Here is a 25,830-nt window from a genome sequence, read left to right on the forward strand (position 1 = left end):
TAGGATTCTGACCCACAATCTGCAACAAGTAGCCCATGAAGTTAACCCAACAATCTATGGTAATTGGTCTAGAAAGCTGGCCTGAAGTCAGAGTTGTATGAAGTCAAGCAACTTTTTCTAGAAAAAAGCCCAAGAAATTGTATAATGCCCCTGTAACAATCAGCCTAAATTTTAACATTCTGAATAATAACCAACAATTTTCTTAATTCTTATCTCCCCTGGAAAAACTGGAGAAAGCTAAACCTGCATCTGTAACCAATCATATATGGTATGTCCTGCTTCTAGGTAGCTCACCTACAGCTCCCCCCTACTAATAGCTTTAAGTGCAACATATAGTAAGTCTTTCCTTGTCTTCACTACAATCCTTTTCCTCTTCCTTTCCTACCTTATAATCTGCCAAACAAAATTGATGGTGGCTAACTCCCTGAGACAACAATCTCTGAAGACAAAGTTTAACAATGTTCTCATTTATTGGGCTTCATTGATTTCCACAAGATTATTAGGATTTTAGGTAATAAATCTTTCCAATAAGTATTAACTCTTTTATTTAATCATTATGACCACATTAGAGAAAAGTATTGTTGAACTGGATTAAATGATAAAAAAAAAATGGAGGCTTTTCACAGGGAAATAACCTACATGTCTAAATTTGATAGCTCTGCTGGGACTGAAACTTATACAGAACATATGACCTCCTATTTTCCACCAGTACTTGTCATATACTGTGGGGAGCAACCCGGACTGGACTGAGTTACTGGAATTAAGACTTATTCTATGCATCTGCTCTCCCACAATATGGTGCTGGGAGAGGAGAAAACAGCTTCTACGCAGCTGCCTCTTGCCAACTTGAGTGATGACCTCCAGGAGCTGATCCTGCTCCTGATTGGAGGAGAGCAGCGTACTCGGCGTGTGGGGAGCCGAGTTGGGATTGGCGGAAGAGGACTATAAAGGAGGAGAGAGACAACATGCACCAGGAACATCTAAGGGGAACATCTATCTGAAGGAACACCTGTGCAGCCCCCGAGAGAGCCAGCCAGCAGTGTGCCGCTCCCCCGCGGAAGTGGGGAAGGTGGCAGGGGGAACCGCCCTTCCACGGAGGTGGAAGGGACGGTAGCCAACCCGGGAAGAACCAGCAGCAAACCCGGGGAGGGCCGAGCAGACGAAAGAACAGCGCAGGGTCCTGTGTCGCTCCTCCACGAAGACGGGGAGCGACATAATGGTGCCGTGACTCAGATAGGAAACCTAGGAGGGAAGAAGTGGAAAATACCAGAGAGAGAGACTAGCAAAGAGCCTAGGGGAAAGCCAGATGGAAAAGGTGCCGGAAGAAGCTATTGAAAGCCTAGGCATAGACTCGGATATGGACTGTGGGAAAGAAGTTATTATTTAAAGGGAAAGCAAGAAGAAACTTAGACTCAGATACGGACTGCAGGTTGAAAGTGAAAGTGAAACCTATAAGAAACTTAGACTTGGATATGGACTGTGGGGAGAGGCCAGGAGAAATGAGGGAGGAATACTGTTGGAAGAAAACTTAGGGAAACATACCGGGTAGAGAAAAATGTTAGGGAGGATGAAGCCGCGCGTGCAGGCCGAGGCGGAGACGTAAGCCAGCTTGGAATTCTTCAAGTCAGCCCGGGGAGCAAGAGGCGAAGATCTGGAACCAGAGGCAGAGACGTGGGCCGCCAGGTTGGAATTCGCCAGGTTAGTCCGGGGAACTTGTATTGAATACCAGTGGCGGAAACGTGAGCTATGCTGTGTGATTCGCTGAAGCCGCCGCGTGCAGAGAGAGCACGGGCATGAATAGATAGGGAACGCGGGGCTGGCGCGAGGCCGTGGTGCGGACGCGAAGGGCGTGGAGACCGCAGAGTGCGCGAATAGAAGCCGGGAAGCTGCGCAGATGAGAGAAGCGCGGGCTGAAGCGGCTCAGAGCCAGGAAGCCACCAAGAAGCAGCCTCGGGGCGGGCGCCGGGAAGCCGCAGGGATAAGAGAAACAGACATTTAGAAGTAAAATGAGAGAAATAGGAATGCTGGTAGATAGAAGTAAAATAGGAGAGATAGAATGCCCGGAGATAGAGAAATAGAGAAAAGTAAGGCCTCCCCACAGCACGGCAATGAGAGAGCTTGGATTCGGTCTGCCTGATTAGGGAGGTGGTGAGCACCTGGGGGCGGCTAGCAGCTTATGCGCCGCAGGTCACTGAAGACAGGCACGAATTAACATCAATAAGTCTCCCCACAATACCGCAATGAAAAGGCTTGGATTCGGTCTGCCTGATTAGTAAGGCGGTAAGCACCAGCAGGCAGCTCGACCAGAGTATGAGCTGCAGGTCACCGAAGATAGGCACGAATCAACACCAATAAGTCTCCCCACAATACTGCAATGAGAAGGCTTGGATTCGGTTTGCCTGATTGGTAGGGCTTGTAAGCACCTGCAGGCAGTTCTAGCAGAGCAGAGCATGCGCTGCAGGGCACCGAACACAGGCACGCATCAGCTCCTAAAAACCTCCTTGCAACATGGTGAAGAGAGGACCCGGATTCGGTTTGCCTTATTGGTAGGGCTTGTAAGCACCTGTGGACAACTCTAGCAAGCAGAGCAGAGTATGTGCCGCAGGACACCGAAGACAGGCGCGTATCAAAGCCAAAAAATAAAAAGAAAGGGGGATCTGTGGGGAGCAACCCGGACTGGACTGAGTTACTGGAATTAAGACTTATTCTATGCATCTGCTCTCCCACAATATGGCGCTGGGAGAGGAGAAAACAGCTTCTACGCAGCTGCCTCTTGCCAACTTGAGTGATGACCTCCAGGAGCTGATCCTGCTCCTGATTGGAGGAGAGCAGCGTACTCGGCGTGTGGGGAGCCGAGTTGGGATTGGCGGAAGAGGACTATAAAGGAGGAGAGAGACAACATGCACCAGGAGCATCTAAGGGGAACATCTATCTGAAGGAACACCTGTGCAGCCCCCGAGAGAGCCAGCCGGCAGTGTGCCGCTCCCCCGCGGAAGTGGGGAAGGTGGCAGGGGGAACCGCCCTTCCACGGAGGTGGAAGGGACGGTAGCCAACCCGGGAAGAACCAGCAGCAAACCCGGGGAGGGCCGAGCAGACGAAAGAACAGCGCAGGGTCCTGTGTCGCTCCTCCACGAAGACGGGGAGCGACAATATACACTTGATTTCCTAGTTCTAACTTCTAGTTTGGTGTCATGTTTGTGGATTTAAGCTTACTCCTCAGATCGGGGGTTACATTACTATCTCTCTAAAGATCTTGAATTCTTTGCTCCAAACCAACTCTTTCCATGCCGTGGTCATGGTACTGTCCATGCTTGTTTCTGACAACTCTCAATAACAGTGAACTATATATAAAACCTGACCCTTAGGGAAGGTGGAAAAGGTATATGTTCTTTAGAGTTTTGCCTTTTCCATACCCCATCCCCTTTAGCTCCCCGCCCTTAAAGATGGGATTCCCTAGTCTAAAGAAGCAGCCCCTAGGGAAGATGTGTATGTGTGTGTGCTCACTCTGGTTACTTCAGACCATCTAGAAAAAGTTGACTCATTCAACAAAACCCTTTCCTTATGCCTGGAATGATGGCACATGCCACACAGAACACACATTTCAAAATTTTGCTATATTTACTCTCCTCCCATCATAGTTTTGTTGAGCATTTTTTTATTTTCTTGACACATTAAAATTCCTAAATGAAATGTGCATCTGGGAAGCTTGATATGAATAAAAAAGAAATGCATAAAATTGAATGCCAGAAAAGAAGTACAGAGAATTCAGTAGTCAGAAGTGGGCATAAATCAAAATGGAAGTCAAAATTAAGAAGTGTCTAGGCAATGGTGCCCAAGAAAATGGAGAAGACTTCAACAGAGTGATTCCCAGCTGTGGCTCTTGAGAGGAAATTTTCTTTTCACCTTCTGTAATGATATGGATGATCTGTTTAGCGAGGCCCACGCTGGGGAAGAGAAGAAATGGGGAACTTTCAGGAAGATCCCAAGTCCTTCACCTTACAGCCAACTGGAAGGTGCTTCCCAAACGCATTACAATGCAACAATCTTGCCCTTTAAATTTTTTTCAGTGCTGATGGCTAAAACTTGATCTTTCATGTAAGTGCATGTGAAACTGCCAGGACTCTGCTGTTATTGACTAAAGAAAAGACAGAGGTGAGATAAAAAAATAGATGCCAGAGTGCTATTTAGGACATCTGCCATTCTATGAGTCTGCTGAGTATCTCACTTCCCATGTTGGATCACTCTCCCCTTTATTTACTCCATCAGTTAGCGTTAGCAGGTACTAGACTTGTTTATGTGCTCCCTTTGACTCCCAGTCCCTTCACCATGACCAACTGTGAACTGAAACTGATCACCTGGAACAGTGAGATGGCATTGGTACATGCCACCTCGATGGGATTGAATTGGAATCCCCTGGTATGCTTCCAACTCCACCACTTGGGGCAAGTCAGCCTGAGCATGTCCCAAATTATACATCTCTTCCCTCTCCCATTCCCACCACCATGTTCAACAGGGATCACATTTCAGTTAATTTTTAACACTTAAGAATAACTGTGCATCAATTACAGATCTAAACCAGTCATATTAAGTAGAACAGATAAAAAAAACTACTAAGAGGGATAATGTATTTAGTTGTTCATTAACAGTCAGGGATATCAGCCCTAAAGGCATTCGGAGCTGGCTGAAAAGCTCATGAGAGTATTTCAGGCATGGAAAGCCAAGACACTCTGGCAAAAAGATCTCTGCGAGTGAGATCCCAGTGGAAAGAACAGGTCATCAAAGAAGGAGGTACCTTTCTCTGAAGGGAGGAGAGAACCTCCACTTTGACTATGACCTTGTCTAAACAAGATAAGAGTCGGAGAACTCAGAGGGCTTCCATAGCCTTGGAAACTCATGACTGGAGCATAGGGAGATTACTGATGCCATAGACAGGAGTGTCAATTGGTAAAGTCAACAACAGGAGTCACTGTGCACTTACTCCTCATGTAGGATCTCCATCCTTAATGTGCTGTACATTGAGATTTAATGCTATAACGAGTACTCAAACAATATATTTCACTTTGTGTTTCTATGAGGGTGCAAACTGTTGAAATCCTTACTTAATGCATACTAAACTGATCCTCTGTAAAAAAAAAAAAAAAAAAAAAAAAAAAAAAAAAAAAAAAAAAGAAATTATCAATTCCCAACTTGACTCTCACTGGGATTAAACATGACAATAGGTCTGCTCTGATTTCATCATCATTTAAAAAAATCATCTATTATTTTTCACTTTATGTTTCTGTGTGAGAGCAAACTGTTGAAATCCATACTTAATGTATACTAAGCTGATCTTCTGTATATTAAGATAATCGAAAATGAATCTTGATGTGAATGGAAGGGGAGAGGGAGTGGGAAAGGGGAGGGTTGTGGGTGGGAGGGACGGTATGGGGGGGAAGCCATTGTAATCCATAAGTCGTACTTTGGAAATTTATATTCATTAAATAAAAGTTAAAAAAAAATAGATGTCCCTTTACTCATTTTGCATTTTGCAAGCTCACGCAATAAAAATTGTGATCAGTCTCCAGAGAATGCACACTGAAAAGAAGAACTGCATTATGGAGTAAATATCACTGGTTTTATTGGACCCTAACTCTCGTTTTAGCTTGGTTCCAGAATCAGCCTCAAAAGCAAGAATTTGCCAAGTATGGACTGGAAGAGTCTGCCAAAGAAACTCAGTCACTTTGAAGGAATTCAGATGCTGTGGTGCTTTGTGGAGGGATTTCCTTTTCTTTTACACCAGATCAGCAAAATTGGGAAGGGAAGACAGTCTGATAACATTTAAAAGAGGAGTTTAAAGACAGTGGCTGGCCAGCTGTTGAAGGTTTGCCACCTGTTATAATCTTGGCTCTATCTCTTTTTCCATTTAGTGAATAAGTGTGTCAAGGTTTACTTCCTTTTAAAAGGTTATTAATATGAATTATCTTCCAGAAGAGCAACATGACACAAAAATGATTTGAATACCAAAAATAACCATCTTGGATTGTAAGATAAGGGAAGCATCAACTTAGAATTATTGAAAACATCAGTTGCTATTTAGTATTATTAATAATTTCCATTTATTGAACACTCACTCAAGTTCAGGCACCATGCCTAACACCTTACATTCGTTATGTACATTGATATATCCATGAGTTCACCTAGTTAATTACAGTTTAGGAGCATGTGTCTATTGTTTCGGAATTGGAAATTATGGGCAGTGACTAGTGAGTTTGCTGGTATTGCCAAGCAAATATGCTGTGTAACCAGGAATGAAGTGAAAGGTATCTTGGTTTATTTTGTGCTGCTATAACAGTATGCCACAGATGAGTAATTTATAAAACACAGAAATTTTTCTTTCACTCTTCTGGAAGCTATAAAGTTCAAGATCAAGGTGCTGGCATCTGATGGAGGCCCTTCCTGCTCTGCCCTCGCATGTTGGAAAGCAGCCTCATTCCAGCAAGCTCTTTTTATACTGATAGTCATCCACTCATGAGGGTGGAACAAGAGTTCTATTCTTATGATTTAAACACTTCCCATTAGGCCCTACCTCCCAACACTGTTGCTATTGGGGTTAAATTTCCAACACATAAGAAGAATACAATTTGAAATCTGAAGACTTGAATTCTAAGCGGTTTCAAATTTTCCACAAATTGCAAACTACTTTGTATATTTGATTTACTTAGGAGAGATAAGGAAAAAATCATATAGATAAGCTCATGGAAAACTATGTTGCAAGTTTGAAAAGCTAAGGAATATAAGGTATCCATTAAGTAATTAAACATTAATTTGAGTGATCTACATACTGACCTACTCTTTTCTCTTTGTATATTGATTGCCCATAGGTATGTATTTTTAAATCTAAGGACTTGTTATTTTATTCTTTATGTGGAAGTTACATAATTAGTTTGAATTTATATTATTAATACCTAAATAATTCTTGATTGTTATATCCTTTTACTTAATGAACTTGTATTCTAAGTCTATTGGTAACCACACTCATTGTGTCAATTGCTACATTTGTAGGATTTTTTGTTTTTGTTTTGAAGAAAAAATAAACTATGGATCATTGGCTCATTTAAACAATAACAAAAAATTTTAAAAAAAGGAAGACTGGAATGTAGCCTACAAAATCAAAGGGAATGTTACTGGTCACAGAGGGGAGGGCAGTTGCCTCAGCTTAGTATAGAAATAAAAAGCCAGGAAACAACTTGCAAAGAAGCAGAAACTTTTATTCAATTGGCAAGCAATAGGGAAAGTGTCTGGTTGGAGGGGAGACCAGGCAGAATGCCTGAGCGGGACACTGGCTTTGAAGAAGTGCCCCAAATTTAAGGCATTGCCCTGTGTTCAATGGGTTATTCTATTGGGGGTGCCCATTGGACAGGGAGTTTCACATATGCGTGTTGATTGACTTGGGGCTCATGGAGATAGCTGGGATCTCCCGGAGACTGCCTATCTCCTTAGGGGCTCAGTCCCCTACTCTGCTAGCTCTGGGTAGAAGACTGCAACTAACTTGAAGGCATGGTTTAAAACTGTGAGCTCACACAAGATAGCCAGGGTCTCTGGGAGCCAGTCCAACTCTTCCCAGGTGCTCAGTCCCTTCCCCTGCCAGCTCTGAGGGAAAGATTGCACCCACCCTGAAAGTGTGATTTAAATCTGCAAGGTCACACATGCAGCACAAGAAGCTATTAGTGGGGGAGATGCCAGCTGGCCTGGAGACAGGCTTTCCAGCCTCAGCTGGCAGCCTGCTTGTGAAGGACATTCTGCCTACAGTTTTATACTATTTGTTGAACTCTTTACTTGATATAGGGTTAATCTTATGAGTTTAAAGTTTACTGAAAATAGATCTCTGTAAAAAAATAAGAATGGGAATAGCGGGGGGAGAAGGAAAAAGGGTGGGGGCATGGGCGCGAGGGAGGGTAGGGTAGACAGCATCACTATGTTCCTGAATCTGTATAGATGAAATACATGAAATCTCTATACCTTAAATAAAATTTAGAAAAAAGATTTTCCATGAAAATCTCTGCATATTAAATTTATTCATTTTATTATTAGCTTGAATTTAGCTGCAGACACTGTGGTAGGTTAAAGGTGGTGGCACTTTTTAAGTTTGCCTTCTTCTGAGAGAAAATACCCTCCTCTTCTCCTTGAGTCTGGGCTGCACTTAAAAATTTTCTTGATCTAGAGAGTGTGGGGCAAGGATTGTCCTGAAAGCTCTGAGATTATGTCATAAGAAATTTTATAGCTTCTCCCAATCTGTTGGGACACAAGCTCTTTAGTTTCTGTAAAAGAACTTAATCTACACTGAGACCACCATCCTCTAAGAAGCCTAAGCCACAGGTGCGGACTCTGAAAAATACATCACTGTGGAAAAGAAAGCAATAAAACAACAACGTGCTTAATAGCACAAAGTGGTTTCCGTTAGTTATGGCATAGCTCAGGATTCTGGCTTTTCATACCCCCAGAAAGTAGATACAGAAAAAAGGAGATGGAGACTGACCTCAACAGAGACAGGTTGTTTTACTGGAAGCAAAGAGATCGGCAACAGTCTGTTCTTGCAAAGAGACTGTGCGCCGGGCACATTTAGAATTCAGGTTTTTATCCAGTTGTTAAGTTAAGGAGGGAATTTGCCACTTCTGGAGGAAGGGAGTAAAGGTAGCTGGTGGAAGACAGGGGGGCTCTTTGGAGCCTCAGGGAACTTTTCTCTTATTTGTTTCATAGATGCCTTGTGCAGATTATCTGCTATGCCATTTGTATTGCAATGAGTTGAGAAGGGTCTGGTTAGGCACCAAGGATTTTTTTTGAAGATAGATTTTATTTAATAAATACAAATTTCATAGGTATAACTTTTGGAATATAGCAGTTCTTTCCCCCATACCCATCCTCCTACCCCCAAACCATCCCACCTCTTACTCCCTCTCCCATTCCATTCTTCATTATGATTCATTTTTAATTATCTTTATATACAGAAGATCGGCTCTATACTAAATAAAGATTTCAAAAGTTTGCACACACACAAAGACACACAAAGTATAAAGTACTGTTTGAAGACAAGTTTTACCATTAATTCTCATAGTTCAACTCATTAAGGACAGAGGTCCTACATGGGGAGCAAGTGCACAGTGACTGCTGTTGTTCATTTAACGACTGACACTCTGATTTATGACATCAGTGACCACCTGAGGCTCTTGTCATGAGCTGCCAAGGCTATGGAAACCTCTTGAGTTTGCCAACTCTGATCTTATGTAGACAAGGCCATAGTCAAAGTGGAAGTTCTCTCTTACCTTCAGAGAAAAGTACATCCTTCTTTGATGGCCCCTTCTTTCCACTGGGATCTCACAGAGATCCTTCATATTTTTGCCACAGTGTCTTGGCTTTCAGTGCCAGAAATGCTCTCATAGGATTTCCAGCCAGATCCAAATGCCTTACAAGCTTATTGAGATCAGAGTGCTATTTAGGGCATTTGTTATTCTATGAGTCTGCTGTGTGGCCTGCTTCCCATTTTGGATTATTCTCCCCTCTTTAATTCTATCTATTGTTATTACCAGGCACTTGATCTTAGTTATGTGATCCTTTTGACACTTAATCCTATCTATATGATCAGTTACACACTTAATATGATCATTTTAACATACAAGATGGCATTGGTACCTGCCACTTAATGGAATTTGGAGTCCTGTGGCAACTTTTTAGCCTTACCCTTAGGTGTAAGTCCATGGGAGCATATGCAGAACTGCACACCTCCTCCCTCTCTTATTCCCACTCTTATTTTTTACAGGGAAAAATTTTCAATTGGATTTAAGCACCTAAGAGTAATTCTGTGTTAAGTAAAGAGTTCAACCAATGGTATTTAGTCGAAAAAGAAAACACTAAAAAGAATAAAATAGTGAGCTATTCCTCAACAGTCAGGACAAGGGCTGATCAAGTCATTGCTTCTCATAGTGTCCATTTCACTTCTACAGATTTCCCTTTACTTGATGTTAGTTGTCATAGATCAGGCAGAACATATGATGTTTGTCTCTGGACCTGGCTTATTTCACTCAGTATGATGTTTTCCAGATTCCTCCATTTTGTTGCAAATAATCGGATTTCGTTTTTTTGTCACTGTGTAGTATTCCATAGAATACATATCCCATAATTCCTTTATCCAGTCTTCTGTTGACAGGCAATTAGATTGATTCCATTTCTTAGCTATTGTGAATTACACAATTCTGAGAGAATTGTGAATTACAGAATTACACAATTGAAAAATTGCAGTACATATGGAGGTACAGATAGTTCTTTTATTTACCAATTTAATTTTCCTTGGAATGGCTGGGTGATATGGCAGAGCTATATTCAGATTTTGGAGATACCTCCAAACTGTCTTCCATAGTGGCTTTATCAGTTTGCGTTCCCACCAACAGTGGATTAGTGTCCCTTTTCCCCCACATCCTTGCTAGTATTTGTTGTTTGTTGCTTCCTGTATGAAAGCCATTCCAACCTGCGTGAGGTGAACCCTCATTGTGTTTTTGATTTGCATTTCCCTGATGGCTAGTGATCCTGAACTTTTTTTCATGTGTCTGTTGGCCATTTGGATTCCCTCTTGAAAAATGCCTTAAATCATTGGCCCATCTCTTAAGTGGGTTGTTTGTTTTGTTGTTGTGGAGTTTCTTGATCTCTTTGTAGATTCTGGTTATTAATCCTTTATCAGTTGCATGGTTTGCAAATAATTTCTCCCATTCTGTCGATTGAGTCTTCACTTTTCTGACTATTTCTTTTGCTCAATTTGATGTAGTCCCAGTTGTTAATTTTGGCTTTGACTGCCTGTAGGCATCAAGCATCTTGACAAAAGGGAGGAAATGGGGTGGAGGAAAGGGAAGAGGGGAGAAATGTAACATATCCTTTAGTTTCTACTTTTCTGGCTTCCTCCATTTGAGCCATACAGATACAGACAAACCACCCAGTCATGCACTTTCCAAAATTCTTACCCACACAACTGTAAGTTAAAGCAGTACATTGTTTTTAAACCTAAGTTTTGGGACAGTTCATTATGTGACAACAAATAAATAATAGTGGCACCAAGTATTTAAGGAAAATATATCTGTACAAGAAAAACTTAAGCATTTTAAAAAATGAAATGTTTTGGGGCCGGTGCAGTGGCTCACCTGGTTGGACCTACGCCTGAGGCATCAGCATCCCATGTGGGCGCTGGGTTCTGGTCCTGGTTGCTCCGCTTCTGGTCCGGTTCTCTGCCATGGCTGGGGGGGGCGGGGTGGAGGGTGGCCTGGGTGCTTGGGCCCCTGCACCCGCGTGAGGGAAGGGGAGTATGCCCGGCTCCTGGCTTCTGATCCTGGCAACCATTTGGGGAGTGGGCCGGTGGAGGGTGGGCCTTTCTCTCTGTGTCTCTCTCTCACTGTCTGTAGATCTTCCTGTCAAATAATATATATATATATATATATATATATATATATATATAAATAATGTTTTAATTCTCTAGGATGATAGCAAGATGTTAAAATCTGATTTGAGGACTGTGGGATCTTCCTGATTATTAAATTTCTTGTGCTTATCATAGAGCCAAAAAATTGGGGAACTTTTCCCAAGGGTATCCAATGACACAAAGAAATGTACAACCAGTAATTTGTGGTTGATGCAATAATTGCCCAAGGGAGAAGTTTTGTATACATAGGAGTAGAAGAGCAATAGAAAGAAGATGGAGAAATAAACAGCGAAGCAATTTGATACTCTTTAAACTGAAGGCCTCTTTATTTTTCTAATGGTGAATTTCTTCAGAGAGGTGAAATGCTGCTTCTTCAATCTTATTAATGAAAGCTGCACCTGGCATTTGAATGGAAAGAAACTGTTTTATGGCCCAACAGCTAAGCATGAATTTACATTTGGTATGACAACATAGTTAAGAGTTAAAACTTTCATTTTATTGAAAAGTAAGTAGGAGTTACCACTACCCTCCAAATCGGGTAACAACAAATGCATTGGCCTTAAACTAAAGAAAATACAGGGGCTATAAATGTTCTCTTTATTAGGCTTTTCAATTGGAATATTTTTGAAGAAAACAAACAGCAATTGTAAGATTGTAAAGAGAAATTACCATTTTGCTTGAAAGAAATGGCAATTAACAATGATGACAACGTGATTTATACTAATTGAGATTAAGTCAGACAAAATGGCAACATTAGTAATCATTTGAAGTGCTGTATTACTCATTATACTATGCTTTGTAAACATCTCTCTTGAAATTAAAAAGTAATTAGTAGTATTTTAGTCATTTAATTCAGTCTAATTAGGATTTTCAAAAATCTACAGACCTGCTGTTGAAAGCCTTTTCCATTTTGAATCAAGAAAACACATTTCTTGTTTTTTTTTTAAAAATTAGCTTCTAGTACTGATTCTTTTCTTTCTTGATCTACACTCTCCATTTAAAAAAGAGTAAAATGGTATAATTAGAAGCAATAGGTAGGAATTTACTTGAATTGGGCTAAATTAAAAAATGCAATCTATCCTAATTCACAGAAGATGCATTTTAATCTCTCTTTTCTTCTTCTCTTATTTTTTTTTGGTGGGAAAGTAGAACATATGTTTGTTAGTTGCTAAAAGGAAGGCAATACTTATTTTTCTTACTGGTGTATTCTAGCTACGTATTCATAATACATCTCTAAAGAGAAAAGTTATTAGTTATAGATATTATTTGAGTGGCATTTTGGAATACAAAAAATTAAGTTTATCACCTGGGTTTTATGAGTGGTGATAGCATTTGCTCTTATTTATTCGCTAGCAAGAGAAACTCAGATCAAGAAAAATTGCTTCCTGTTTTACCAAATAGTGTAGCAAGGTTTTCATATTAGATTTCCAGTAGACTATTAGTTTTTGATTGCTACTATCACAAATTATCACCAGTTTGGTAACATAATAAAACACAAATTTGTTATTTGACTATTCTGTTGTTCAGAAGTCTTAAAGTGTCTTACTGGGATAAAATCAAGCTGACTTTGTTCCTTAAGAAGACTCTAATGAAAGTTTTTTTTTGTTTTGTTTTGTTTCGTTTTGTTTTTTGCCTGAAGAAGTTGCTGTAGTCCTTGGATCCAGGCCTCTTTCTTTCTTCAACGCCATCAATTGCATCACTCTGTCCTCTACTTCCTACATTTTATCTCCCTTTCTTTCTCTGCTATTCCTCACTCAGTTGTAATGACTCTTGCACCGCTGAGCTCATCTGGATAACCCAAATAATTACCCCCATCTCCAACTCGTTAGCCACCTTAATTTCATCTGCAAATTTAAGTTCCACTTGCCATATATATCAACATCATCACAGGTTTCAGGGACTAAGAGATAGACATCTTAAGGGCTGAAGGGTACATTATTCTGCCTACCACAGTGGGATATGAGAGCTGTCACATAGCATTGAGCTGAGGAAAAGCCTAGATCATGCTCAGATCAAATTTGTATCTGCCTTTGTCAGAGTTTCCAAGGGTGCCACAAAAATTTTGAAGATAAGCACTTGGGCTCCAATAACCATCACCACCTTAAACTAAGCTGAGTTTTGGGGAAACAACCCCTTTTCATTATCTAATTAGTACAAAGTAGCTTCAGGTCAAATCATTCCTCTGTGTTTTCAATCTGTGTCCAGTATTACTATACTCATGTAGTCAATCATTCTACAGTCATTGGGTACCAGTGTGTGTAAGAAAGTGCTTTGAAGATAGATTTATTTATTTATTTATTTATTTATTTATGTATTTATGTATTAGAAAGTCTATAATCTGCATTCTGCATTCTGCAGAATGTGGCTGAAATAATGTGTAACTTTCAAGGTCAGACTTTACAGGGGGATGCAGTTTCTACTTGGATCCCTGGAGCTCTGAACCACCTTGTCAGAATTCCTCTTTTTCCAAGGCTGCCCTATTGTGGGGTAGGTATAGGTCACAGAGAACGCACAAGTGTTCACAGCGTATCTCAGGTTCCAGTTGACAGTCAATATTGACAACTGGATTTACTAACAAAGAAGCTTCCAGATTATCCTAGACTCCAACCTTTGTTTTGTTCCTAGCCTTTGGGTATTTCTAGTTGAATTTCTAGACAAGTGGAGCACATAAAAGATTTCTTTCCTATACCCTAAAATCCCCCCTTAGAATCTGTGGCCCTAATAAAATGGCACTTTTAGGTCACTATATATATATATTTTTTAATTATACTTATTTATTTGAGAGGTAGAGTTACACACAGAGAGAGGGCAAGACAGAGAGAAAGGTCTTCCATCCTTGGTTCATTCCCCAAATGGCTGCAATGGCTGGAACTGGGCCAATCTGAAGACAGGAATCAGGAGCTTCTTCTGGGTCTCTCATGTAGGCCCAGGGGTCTAAGCACTTGGGTTATCTTCCACTGCTTTCCCAGGCCATAAACAGAGAGCTGGATCAGAAGAGAAGCAGCCCGGACATGAACCAGTGCCCATATGGGATGCCAATGCCACCAGCAGAGGCTTAGCCTACTATACCATAATGCTGGCCCCCAGTGTCATTACTTTTTGCAATGGTTAATGAAATAATCACAACTAACATACTCAATTATCTCATATAAATGTTCATGGAAAAAGAGAGTTAAAAGATGTCTTTTAGTATAAAAAAATGAAAACTTATGCATAGTTTTTTTTTTATATTTTAAGCCTTTATTTAGTGAGAAAGATGCATAGAAGAGTGAGAACTTTATCTAAGAGAGAGCAGGGCATGAGGTCACACAGGGGTGTGATGAAGGTATCAGGTAGGGTGTGAGGTCACACATGGGCGTGGCAAAGGCATGGTCTTCCAGCTCACAAACCTAATCGATTTTAACCTGTACGCCTGCCTACTTCATTCCCCCCTCAGAGACTCCATCCCCTTAATCCTAAGGGGAGTTGATGGATGTTGAATCATCTCTTCTGTAACTGCTTCCTACTTATGAGGGGCATAGTGCAGGCCCTGCCTATCCAGGGTCTGGAAGTCTCTGCCTATCCTATCTAACGAATTTGCTTTGTGAGCTGGAGCAGTCTCGGTCATTGCCAATGTCTGTGTCCCCTGCATGGTCAGTTACTCCCAGAAGTTGAGTTCTGAAACATATAAGCTTGTTAATTAGTGTAAGTAAAACTGGAACAGAACCAATTGTAGGTGGGGTGCCCCTTTAGATGAAACAACATATCTTACAGATTCCCAGATAGTGGGTAGTGATAGGCTATCCTTATGTAGATTTTAAACCCATTTAGCTGGTGCCGGCGCAGTGGCTCAGTTGGTTAATCCTCTGTCTGCAGCACCAGCAACCCACAGGGGTGCCAGGCTCTAGTCCTGGTTGCTCCTCTTCCAGTCCCGCTCTCTGCTGTGGCCCAGGAGGGCAGTGGAGGATCTCCCAAGTGCTTGAGCCCCTGCACCCATGTGGGAGACCAGAAAGAAGCACCTGGCTCCTGGCCCTGGATCAGCGAAGCACCAGCCATAGCGGCCATTTGGGGAGTGAACCAATGGAAGGAAGACCTTTCTCTCTGTCTCTCTCTCTGTCTATAACTCTACCTGTCAAATAAAAAAAAATTAGCTTGTGTATAGAATTATAATAGAAGAACTCATTAGGTAGCTTTATCATCAATAACAGTTCCCAGAGATAATTAAGAAAGGCAGGTACAGCATGTTTGCCTTAAGGAGACAAAGGCAAACTTTTACTTATCCTTTTCGCTTTGAAGTACTTAAGGTTTCTGATTGGCTTACAGGAACATGTCTTTCGCATTCACCTGTGAAGACTTAAGAGGTAGAAGTTTAATCCTAATTTCACGGAGGTAGTCGTGCTCAATAGCACCGTGTAAGGTCTCTTTCATTTACGCTGAAGCTGATCTGAAGAGGGTCTTCTTATGAATGGCTTGCTCAGGAATTCCTGATGTTGGAGGTTTTTGTTAAAAACTCCTTGATTCCTTGGAACACCTTTTGTAGCTCCCCTGTCCATCACAGTGTCTGTTTCAGAGGCTTTTAAGCAAACACGAGGCTTAGAATCCAATCCTGGAATCCATAACAACTTTTGTAGCTACCCTTTTCAGTATGGGGTCTGCATCAGGGCCTCTTTAAAGCTCTATACAAAAGTTTGGAATCCAAATCTTAGAATCCAAATTCCATAGAATCCTGTCATCAGCAATTCCCAATACCAGAGCTTTAGTTTGAAGCTCCTTAGTTCTCTGGAACAACTTTTGCAACTACCCTTTTCAGTACAGAGACTGTATCAGGGCATCTTTAAAGCTATACACAAAAGCTTGGAATCCAAATCTTGGAACCCAAAGTCCACAGAATTGTGTCATTATCAGAAATCTCCTTGGCTGTCTTTAAATATCTGAGCCTATGTTAAAACATACGAGATAGGAATTTTACAGAGACATATATTTAAGATTTTACATTTGAGGCACTTACTAAACTTTAAAGAAACACCTAGGAATACAGGCAATGGAGTTTGACACTTAGAAATAACTAAAACTTATGATGCATAAGATCACACAATAGAACAAAGAAAATCTTTGGGATCAAGTTTTACCATTAATGTTAATACTGTAGCTCTTGGCCTGCGCCAAGGCTCACTAGGCTAATCCTCTGCCTGCGGTGCTGGCACACCAGGTTCTAGTCCCGGTCAGGGCGCCGCATTCTGTCCTGGTTACTCTTCTTCCAGTCCAGCTCTCTGCTGTGGCCTGGGAAGGCAGTGGAGGATGGCCCAAGTGCTTGAGCTCCTGCGCTCGCATGGGAGACGAGGAGAGGCACCTGGCTCCTGGCTTCGGATCAGCATGGTGCGCCGGCCGCAGCACGCCAGCCGTGGAGGCCATTGGGGGGTGAACCAACAGAAAAGGAAGACCTTTCTCTCTGTCTCTCTCTCTCACTGTCCACTCTGCCTGTCAAAAAAAAAAAAAAAAAAAAAAAAAAAGGAGAACAGAGATCCTGCATTGGAAGTTAGTACACAGTGACTCTTGTAAATACCAACACAGATAAACTAGGCAGCATGGTACATTTTAACCTTTTATTTAGTGAGAGAAATCATAGTAGAGAGAGCGCTTCATCTAAGAGAGAGAGACAGGTAAATCTGGATTCAAACTGAGTACCAGGAACCAGCCACATGGAGGAGCATCTAGGCCAGGAAGCCAGGGGCACATGGCCCAAAGGCCACACACCCCGGAGGTACAGGGCTGCAGCCAGCCCCCTCCTGGCAAGAGGCCAGGGCAAAGAAGAGAAGGCTATAGCTTTTTCATAATATACATATTCCATGAACTATTCAAAGGCCATTCATGTGAATCTGTTAAATAGCTTAAAAGTATTACTTTTTATAAAAAGTAAAAAATAAAAAAGGAAAACCTAAGGCTTATTAACAGATCATAGGAAACATATTAGAAATACTTCACAGTTATGTAAATATGCTTGTGAGAAAGGGAGAGGGGAGAAAGAAGGAGAGAGAAGAGGAAAAAGAGAAGAAATGGGAGGAGGAGTATGAGTAGGAGGGGGAGGACTCTCATCTGCCAGTTTATTCTTCAAATACAGTGGCTGGGACTGGGTCAGGGCTCAAGTCAGGAGCCAGGAACATAATTCATGTATCCCGCACAGGTGGCTGGAACCCAATAATTATTTGAGCCATCACCACTGCCTTCTAGGATTGGCATATTAGCAGAAAGCAGGAATTAGGAGTAGGAGCTGATAATCTAATTCAGTGATTCTTAGGTATAATGTGGACATCTAAATTGGAATAGTAACCTTTAGGCTCAACACCCACCCCTAAAAAACATTTTAAAGGATTTTGAATTTATTAACTTTTAACTCTGCCAGCAAACAGGGAAACCTATCAGAAATGGATAGATTCCTGGACACATGCAACCTACCTAAATTGAACCAGGAAGACATAGAAAACCTAAACAGACCCATAACTGAGACAGAAATTGAAACAGTAATAAAGGCCCTCACAACAAACAAAAGCCCAGGACCAGATGGATTTACTGCTGAATTCTACCAGACATTTAAAGAAGAACTGACTCCAATTCTTCTCAAACTATTCAGAACAATCGAAAAAGAGGGAGTCCTCCCAAATTCTTTCTATGAAGCCAGCATCACCTTAATTCCTAAGCCGGAAAAAGATGCAGCATTGAAAGAGAATTAGAGACCAATATCCCTGATGAACATAGATGCAAAAATCCTCAATAAAATTCTCGCCAATAGAATTCAACAACACATCAGAAAGATCATCCACCCAGACCAAGTGGGATTTATCCCTGGTATGCAGGGATGGTTTAATGTGCACAAGACAATCAATGTGATACACCAGATTAACAGACTGCAGAAGAAAAACCATATGATTATCTCAATAGACGCCGAGAAAGCATTTGATAAAATACAACACCCTTTCATGATGAAAACTCTAAGCAAACTAGGTTTGGAAGGAACATTCCTCAATACAATCAAAGCAATCTATGAAAAACCCACAGCCAACATCCTATTGAATGGGGAAAAGTTGGAAGCATTTCCACTGAGATCTGGTACCAGACAGGGATGCCCACTCTCACCACTGCTATTCAATATAGTTCTGGAAGTTCTAGCCAGAGCTATTAGGCAAGAAAAAGAAATTAAAGGGATACAAATTAGGAAGGAAGAACTCAAACTATCCCTCTTTGCAGATGATATGATTCTTTATTTAGGGGACCCAAAGAACTCTACTAAGAGATTATTGGAACTCATGGAAGGTTTTGGCAAAGTAGCAGGGTATAAAATCAATGCACAAAAATCAACAGCCTTTGTATACACAGGCAATGCCATGGCCGAGGAAGAACTTCTAAGGTCAATCCCATTCACAATAGCTAAAAAAACAATCAAATACCTTGGAATAAATTTTTTTTTTTGACAGGCAGAGTGGACAGTGAGAGAGAGAAAGAGACAGAGAGAAAGGTCTTCCTTTGCCGTTGGTTCACCCTCCAATGGCCGCCGCGGCCTGCGCGCTGTGGCCAGCGCACTGCACTGATCCGAAGGCAGGAGCCAGGTACTTCTCCTGGTCTCCCATGGGGTGCAGGGCCCAAGCACTTGGGCCATCCTCCACTGCACTCCCTGGCCACAGCAGAGAGCTGGCCTGGAAGAGGGGCAACCGGGACAGAATCCGATGCCCTGACCGGGACTAGAACCCAGTGTGCCAGTGCCGCAAGGCAGGGGATTAGCCTAGTGAGCCGCAGCGCCAGCCTTGACTGAATTTAAACAAGGACGTTGAGGATCTCTACGATGAAAATTACAAAACCTTAAAGAAAGAAATAGTAGAGGATACCAAGAAATGGAAAAATCTTCCATGCTCATAGATTGGAAGAAACTACATCAACAAAATATCCATTCTCCCAAAAGCAATTAATAGAAACAATGCAATACCAATCAAGGTACCGAAGACCTTCTTCCCAGAGCTGGAAAAAATGATGCTGAAATTCATATGGAGACACAGGAGACCTCGAATAGCTAAAGCAATCTTGTACAACAAAAACAAAGCTGGAGGCATCACAATACCAGATGTCAGGACATACTACAGGGCAGTTGTAATCAAAACAGCACGGTATTGGTACAGAAACAGATGGATAGACCAATGGAACAGAATTGAAACACCAGAAATCAATCCAAACATCTACAGCCGACTCATATTTGATCAAGGATCCAAAACCAATCCCTGGAGTAAGGACAGTCTATTCAATAAATGGTGCTGGGAAAATTGGATTTCCACATGCAGAATCATGAAGCAAGACCCCTACCTTTCACCTTACACAAAAATTCACTCAACATGAATTAAAGACTTAAATCTATGACCTGACACCATCAAATTATTAGAGAGCATTGGAAAAACCCTGCAAGATATAGGTACCAGCAATGACTTCTTGGAAAACACCCCAGAAGCATAGGCAGTCAAAGCCAAATTAACATTTGGGATTGCATCAAATTGAGAAGTTTCTGTAGTGCAAAAGAAACAGTCAGGAAAGTGAAGAAGCAACCAACAGAATGGGAAAATATATTTGCAAACTATGCAACTGATAAAGGGTTGATAACCAGAATCTAGAAAGAAATCAAGAAACTCCACAAGATCAAAACAAACAACCCACTTAAGAGATGGGCCAAGGACCTCAATAGTCACTTTTCTAAAGAGGAAATCCAAATGGCCAACAGACACAGGAAAAAATGTTCAGGATCACTAGCAATCAGGGAAATGCAAATCAAAACCACAATGAGGTTTCACCTCACCCCAGTTAGAATGGCTCACATTCAGAAATCTACCAACAATGGATGCTGGAGAGGATGTGGGGAAAAAGGGACACTAACCCACTGTTGGTGGGAATACAAATTGGTTAAGCCAATATGGCAGTCAGTCTAGAAATTCCTCAGAAACCTAAATATAACCCTACCATTCAACCCAGCCATCCCACTTCTTGGAATTTACCCAAAGGAAATTAAATTGGCAAACAAACAAGCTGTCTGCACATTAATGTTTATTGCAGCTCAATTCACAATAGCTAAGACCTGGAACCAACCCAAATGCCCATCAACAGTAGACTGGATAAAGAAATTATGGGACATGTACTCTATCGAATACTATACAGCAGTCAAAGAGAGTGAACCCCAGTCATTTGCAACAAGATGGAGGAATTTGGAAAACATCATGCTGAGTGAATTAAGCCAGTCCCAAAGGGAGAAATATCATATGTTCTCCCTGATTGGCGACAACTAACTGAGCACCAAAGGGGAAACCTGTTGAAGTGAAATGGACACTATGAGAAACAGTGACTTGATCAGCTCTTGTCCTGACTGTTGATGTACAATGTAATACTTTATCCATTTTAGTTTTTTTTTTTTTTTGTTCTAGTACCATTGGTTGAACTCTGTAATTAACACACAATTATTCTTAGGTGTTTAAATTTTAACTGAAAAGTGATCCCTGTTAGGAATTTGGAAAACATTATGCTGAGTGAAATAAGCCAATCCCAAAGGGACACATACCACTTGTTCTCCCTGATAGGTGACAACTAACTGAGCACCAAAAAGGAAACCTGTTAAAGTGAAATGAACACTATGATAAACAGTGACTTGATCAGCCCTCACCCTGACTGTTGATGAGCAACTTAATATGTTATTCCTCTTAGTATTTTTGTTTATTTGTGCTACTTAATACTTTTGGGTGAATACTGTAATAAATACACACAATACTTCTTAAGTGCTGAAACCTAACTGAAAAGTGATCGCTGTTAAATGTAACAGTGGGAATAAGAGAGGGAAGAGATGTGCAGTTCGGGACATGCTCAAGCTGACTTACCTCAAACGGTAGAGTTAGAAACATACCAGGGGATTCCAATTCAATCCCATCAAGGTGGCATGTACCAATGCCATCTCACTAGTCCCAGTGATCAATTTCTGTTCACAATTGATCATAATGATAGGACTAAGAACCAAAGGGATCACATAAACAAGAATAGTGTCTGCAAATACTGGCTGATAGAATCAAAAAGGGAGAGAATGATCCAACATGGGAAGTGAGATACACAGCAGACCCATAGAATGGCAGATGTCCTAAACAGCACTGTTCCCTCAGAATCAGCCCTTAAGGCTTGCAGATCCAGCTGAAAAGCTCATGAGAATACTTCAGGCATGGAAAGCCAAGACACTCTGGGGAAAAAAAAAAAAAAAAAAAAAAAAAAAAAAAAAAAAAACAAAAAAAAAAAAAAAAAAAAAAAAAACTAAATGAAAGATCTCTGCGAGTGAGATTCCAGTGGAAAGAACAGGTCATCAAAGAAGGAGGTACCTTTCTCTGAAGGGAGGAGAGAACTTCCACTTTGACCATGGCCTTGTCTAAATATGATCAGAGTCGGTGAACTCAGGGGGCTTCCATAGCCTTGGCAGCTCATGACAAGAGCCTAGGGTGATTACTGATGCCATAAACAAGAGTGTCAATTTGTTAAGTCAACAACAGGAGTCACTGTGCAGTTACTCCTCATGTAGCATCTCTGTCCTTAGTGTGCTGTACATTGTGATTTAATGCTATAACTGGTACTCAAACAGTATTTTCCACTTTATGTTTCTGTGTGGGAGCAAACTGTTGAAATCTTTACTTAATGTATGCTAAACTGATCTTCTGTATATAAAGAGAATCGAAAATTCTGAATATGTATGTATTATTAAGTACACTTCACAGATAAATAAACCGATATATATATATATATATATATATATATATAAGTAATTTACATGAGATCCTATCTCGAGAAAGTCAATGTGCTTGGATTGGGAGGTGGCTTCAATATATGTTCTGTTAACATTTATGAAGTGCAAGAGGGTGAAAAATGATTGCTAAAAGCATTATGTCTTTAGCACATGGCTACAGCCACCATGCTTCTTAGAGCATTAGTATCTGTATTATTTGAATTGGGAATATGATCATTGGAAGCTCTGATCTCACTAGGTTTTGATCCACATCTATGAGGCAAAGCATAAGGCACTTCTCTGAAGGTCAGAGTAAGTGGTAGTTCTCTCATCACTACTGTTGAAGAACCTGGCTTTGATGTACTTGGAAACTGAACTTGGACACTGATTTGCAACTTTCAGTTTGTTTGCACCAGAGATGGCTTTAGGAACAAACCTTCCTGGATACAGAGGACAGAGGCAAACTTCTCTCCTGCCGTGAGGGCTCTAATCAATGCTTTTAACTCAAGTGAAGATATCCATTTAACACTTAGATCGTAAGAGACTTGTACCATATAGACATGCTCACAGCAGAAAACCTGATTCATCTCACCCACTTCTCAAAGTTTGCATCACACTTTCTGTTTGGTGCTATGTTCTTTCTTTCTCCATCTCCAATGGTACTGCTTTTGCTGGGGTTCCTCCATTTTTTTTGACTCTGGTAGCAGAGTTGGCTTCTTTAGTTTAATTCAAAATTCACTTAGCACAGGATCAGAGTGCCACAACTTCCAACCATACAGTAGAGTTCCATATGTCTTTTCTTTCTTAGAACCTGGCTGTGAGCCAGTCTGTGTGTCAGGGTATCACTAGGAGCCTCAAGCCGGGATATTGTACAATATTACTAACTAATAGTTCCCACAAGAATGTGCATAGCATGGATAATGCAATCTTTACAGCTTTCTTTATTGCTTTAGTTTTCATAAGACTATGCTTGTTAGTTTTAATTAGATGTCAATTTTATTAACCTCACTGTTGTAACAGGATAGCTAAAAATGAATATATTCTATAAATGCTAACTTCTATGGGTGTGTTATTTAGTTTCCCCAAATAAATTAAGGCTAATATATTGACTTCAGTTACTGAGTAGTAGAAATGAGAGAAGGGATAGAGTAAGTGAAAGAGAATTAGAGGAACTTGAGGTTACAGAGGAGCAGAGGAGCAGAAAGGCAATTAGGCCCAGTTAAATTGGATTTTAAAGACTGTAAGGAGAGAAATTTGGGCCTTCGGGAGGGAACAAACAATGAAAAACATGGGCACTGTAATGTAGCTGGTATTGCCAGGAAAGAAAGGTCTTGGTGGTGCCTTGGCTAAGGAGTGTTATGATTTGAATGGTAGACATGAAGCACAAAGTTCGAAGCTTCCAGTGGTTAGAGAAAGGAGAGTAGACTTTAGAATTGCTAAGAAAGAAGGAAGCAAGTCAAGATGATCTTCATAGAATAGATCAGAGACAATGGAATAGATTCCCCTTCTTTCGCCACAATGTCCATTATTTGAGGGTCAGGTGCAGTAAGTGTCCATGTTTTTACTCCATTATATCAATTACTGTGACAACATGGAATATAGGAAAAATTATGGGATTTATTATCAAAAGTATATAGGGGGTTCCAAGATGGTGGAATAGTGACAGGGCGGTCTGATTTAAGCTGGGGATGGGGCTAGCACTGTGACTCAGTAGGTTAACGCCCTGGCCTGAAGCGCCGGCATCCCATATGGGCACATTTGAGACCCAGTTGCTCCATTTGCTATCCAGCTCCCTGCTACGGCCTGGGAAAGCAGAAGAAGATGGCCCAAATCCTTGGGCCCCTGCACCCATGTGGGAGACCTGGAGGAGGCTCCTGGCTCCTGGCTTTGGATCAGTACAGCTCTATCCTTTGTGGCTAACTGGGGAGGGAACAATCAGATGGAAGCCCTCTCTCTGCCTCTCCTCTTTCTGTGTAACCCTGACTTTCAAATAAATCAATAAATCTTTTAAAAAATCTGGGGAAATTAATATAAAAAAAATGGAGAAAGTACACCCTCAGGGTAAAGTTGCAGGGGAAAGTGCAGTGGGAGATCCTGTGAAAGCAGTCGAAATGGCCTGGGGAGGTGCAGACACACAGAAAAGTACAATGAGACAACATCCAGCAGCTTTCAGCCTGCCCTGGCATAACAGGTGAGATTGGATTGTGCAGGATTCACATCGCTGTTGATACAGCAGGAAGGAGAGCCTTTTGAGTCTAGCCTGGATCCCTAAGGACAGTAGTACAACTGATCACGGTGGGGGGTGGGGAAGGGGGTGGGGGAGAAGTGGTGTATCTCACTCTCTCCCCTTTTCCCTGCTACAACAGCTACTTGCAGTCAGTGGTGGGAGGGCTCATGCCATTTTTGGGCAGAAGCGTGTAGTGGCTACTGCAGATCATGTGCTCATACCCAGAAATTATTGGGCTTACCCTCAACCTAGTTGGTGGAGGTGACCACAGCAACTCAAGGACAACTGATGTAGATGGTCTGAACCACGCCAGCTACACCCTCCAGGCAATGAGAGAGAAGAGGGAAACATGCCTATGGAAGGGAAGTGCTGCCTGCAGAATTCTCCTATGTGCCCGGCACAATTGTGAAGTGAGTGGGGCTGTGGCTGATGTGTATTTTGTGCACCTGTGTTTTAGAGATCTTACCAGAGAGAAAAACACACATTCTACACTGACATCATATCTAGCTGGGAGGAACTGACTCCATCCAGAGGGTTGAAACACACACAGGAACAGCAGTGTCCCCACTGGTACTCATTGACCCTGAGAGCCCTGGGAGCTGAGACTAAGAAAACACTGTGACTGTGTGAGAGAGGCAGAGTGCAGCTGGGTTCTAGGCAATTGCAGAGTGCCACTGCACATTCTCAGAGCTCCGTGGTTGCCTAGAGTATCTCATAGAAGAGTGAACCATGCTTGTGGGACAGACTGCACAGATTATATGTGTAGTTCATATGGCAGTGCAGCTTGGGCATTCCTCAGCTTGGAGAAAGGGTGGTCGTACCAACAGAGGTGACCATTCCTCTCCATCCAGCTAACCAGAGGATGAGCTACCATGCCCAACCTGGATGTTACCCTGGATACTTACACCGTCCTGAAGCACTGACCAGAGCACCCTGGCCACACCCAGCACACACTTCTTGGTATTCACTGAAGATACAGACATTCTGCTAAGCCATGGAGGCATAGCTCAAAGATAAAAGCCATCAGAAGAAAAAAAAATATACAAATGCCTAAAAATCAATGCAGAAATTCAAGGAATAAGAATAAGGAAGGGGACTGGCACTGTGGGGTAGTGGGTAAAGCTGCTGCCTGTAATGCCAGTATCCCATATGGGTGCTGGTTCGAGTCCCGGCTGCTCCACTTCTGATCCAGCTCTCTGCTGTGGCCTGGGAAAGCAGTGGAAGATGGCCCAAATCCTTGGGTCCATGTACCCACGTGGGAGACCCAGAAGAAGCTCCTGACTCCTGGCTTTGGATCAGCGCAGCTCTGGCCATTGCAGCCATTGGGGAGTGAACCAGCAGATGGAAGACCTCTCTCTCTCTCTCTCTCTCTTTCTCTCTCTCTCTCTCTCTGCCTCTCCTCCTCTC

This window comes from Oryctolagus cuniculus, chromosome 1 (genome assembly GCF_051225735.1).
Source record: "Oryctolagus cuniculus isolate XC-2025 breed Fujian yellow rabbit chromosome 1, ASM5122573v1, whole genome shotgun sequence".
Classification (NCBI taxonomy): Eukaryota; Metazoa; Chordata; class Mammalia; order Lagomorpha; family Leporidae; genus Oryctolagus; species Oryctolagus cuniculus.